Consider the following 2998-nt stretch of genomic DNA (forward strand, 5'->3'; position numbering starts at 1 on the left):
GAAAGGCTTATGGCGAAGAACTTCGTCGTTCTTGACACCGGCTCCCGGCAAGATCGTTGCAGAAAGGCTTATGGCGAAGAACTTCGTCGTTCTTGACGCCGGCTCCCGGCAAGACCGTTGCCGGAAAGGCTTATGGCGAAGAACTTCGTCGTTCTCGACGCCGGCTCCCGGCAATATCGTTGCCGGAAAGGCTTATGGCGAAGAACTTCATCGTTCTTGACGCCGGCTCCCGGCAAGATCGTTGCCGGAAAGGCTTATGGCGAAAAACTTCGTCGTTCTTGACGCCGAAGAGATTGGCCCTAAGGGCGTTGCCAGCCCCCGGGCCATAACTGCGTTCAAACATAGCAAGTGATTAGCATCCGAAGTGCACTTAACTTGCTTGTGAATTTCGACTTTTGCTGCATATTCCCTATGCCTGCTGGAATGCTTTCCGGTGCGTACGATCCAGCCAATAGCGCTTGAGGGAACGGGCCCTTAGCGGCTATTCGGGAACAACGCCTCCCGGAAAGGTTTACCTTCTTGGTTCTAGCGCAACCGCACAAGTTGCCGAGTGGACTCGAGGCAACATGGGGCGCAACTAGCTCTGAGAAGGCTCCTCGGCATACAGGTCTATGCAGAAATCTCAAATAAATAGTGCATGCTATCTTCCTGTTCAACCTCTCTTTGTACATCCACCCTACGCTTTCTAGGGAAACTTGCCGGTGCAGACACCCTTGCCGCGAGCGCCGAGTGCGGAACTTCAGCAGCCTGCTGGTGGGGTCGCTACCGACAAGCAATCTTGTCGCAACTAGTTGCAGCTCGCTTAAGTTGTTGAGCGGACTCGAAACAAAGTAAGGGCGCTAGCGGCTCACTTAAGTTGCTGAGCGGACTCGAAGCAAAGTAAGGGCGCTAGCAGCTCACTTAAGTTGTTGAGCGGACTCGAAACAAAGTAAGGGCGCGACTAGCTACGAGTTGATTCCTCCGCGCACAGGTTTTCCGTACAAAGAACAAGATCTCCGAGGCGGATAACCTTATATAGAAAGGAAATATCTAAAGTTTTGCATGACTTAGCTTTTTCTGTTGCCGCACTAGCGTCGTTCTTTTGCTCGCCCGCTCCTCGGGAGCCATGACGATGAAGATTTAGCTTGCGTGCACGTCGGATCGGATTCGCACCATCTCGACGCCCCCTACCTGGCGCGCCAGAGATGTCGGGGGCGATGCTGATTCCACCAACACCTATGGGGACAGGGCCCCTTTCGGTTCGGTGGGGGGCGGAGAGCGCACAAAGAGTGGATCGAGGCAGTACACGCGGGCGATTTTACCCAGCTTCGGGCCGCACGGATGCGTAAAACCCTACTGCTGCTTGTTTGTGTATATTGGATTCTTGCTCAGGAGCGATGGACGCTACCAGACTGAGCGTGAGAGTGTTCTTGGTGTTGAATGAGCCGAACTGGCCGTACCTCCGGAACCCTTTCTCTACGTTGCGCTTGGGCCTCCTTTTATACTCTCAAGGGGTTACCCACAGGTGGCAACGTAGACTAGAAGGGTAAAAATGGAAAAGGATGCGGTAGGTGCAGCTACCGCTTACTGTGGATACAGTGCGCCCTACCTAACTCTGACGGCAGGGGACAAGGGCATTAAATGCCTGTCCGAGTCTCCTAAACAGTGCAAAAGGTGACCGTTAGGAGCGCCACCGTTCGCCACGATGGGCTTCTCTTCATCTCCGTTTGCCACCATGTACCCCTAGCTGCACGGCCTCCTGCCACGTGTGCTTGGGAGAGTCCCAGAGCGACACGTTAGCAGGTGTGCTGGAGCGCGGGCACGAAGTGGGGGTTTCCCGTGGCAAGCTCCTTGCCACGGCCATCGTCTTGTCGCGTTTGGAAGCTTGTCGCTCGCCGGATCTTGCCGGGACGCAGGGCGCGTCACGGCAAGCTTTCTTGGTATGCCTTGAGTAGCCTTCCCGGCAAGCTCCTCTTGCCGGGGTCTTGTCTCTTCCCGGCAAGATCCTCTTGCCGGGGCCTTGGTTGGCCTTCCCGGCAAGCTCCTCTTGCCAGGGCCTTGGTTGGCCTTCCCGGCAAGCTCCTCTCGCCGGGGCCTTGGTTTGAGTACTTTGTTCTTGAATGGTCTTCAAGGGAACCACGGAGGGTCCTGGTGGTCACCTGGCAAGCCTTGCCGCGGGGCGTTGCAACTGCCCGTGCACGAGTTCGGGGTAATAGGGTACCCCTACTCTAGTACACCGACACTCAGCCAGCGCCTCCTTGGTGGCGCTAAGGAAGGAGCGCCTGTCCAAGGGCCCTCGGCAAGGCACATAGTCACCAAGCAAAGCGCGTCATCCTTAGGACAGCGCACCCAGGGCCTCGGCTGACCCGGCGGCTGGCATCCCTCCTAAGGCTGCGATTGACCCCACTACTAGGGGGCTCCTGAGGGCGGACCTCGCGAAACCACCGAAGTCCCACGTCCTCAAGAAGAACAAGACTCTACCGGTGCCTCTCCGCTCGTCGAGCACCCTGTCTACTTCATCAGCACGGTGCTGAGGGAGGCACGGACACGTTACCCCAGGCCTCAGAAACTCTTTCTCGCGCTCCTCGTCGCCTCCCGAAAGCTGCGCCACTACTTCCAAGTCCACCCCATCAAAGTCATTTCGGCATACCTGCTGGAGAGGGTGCTCCGGAGCCCAAACGCCACCGGACGAGTTGCGGAATGGAACATCGAGCTTCAAGCGTTCCATCTCGAGTTCAGCACCACCATGGTCATCAAGGATGCGGCCCTCACTGACTTCGTGGCCAAGTGGACTGACATCCCTGACCACGGGGTGAGCGAGGACTGCTCCCTCTTACCTGGGGACGAGGAGCTAGACGGGTGGATCATGTACTTTGATGGGGTGTTCGCATGACAAGGCGCGGGAGCAGGGGCCGTCCTCATCTCACCCACCAAGGACATGCTCTACTATGCGGTACAACTCTGTTTCCAGCAGGGCGAGAAGGTCTCCAACAACATCTTGGAACTCGAGGGCTTGCTT

This window comes from Triticum dicoccoides, chromosome 6B, assembly GCF_002162155.2.
Source record: "Triticum dicoccoides isolate Atlit2015 ecotype Zavitan chromosome 6B, WEW_v2.0, whole genome shotgun sequence".
NCBI lineage: Eukaryota > Viridiplantae > Streptophyta > Magnoliopsida > Poales > Poaceae > Triticum > Triticum dicoccoides.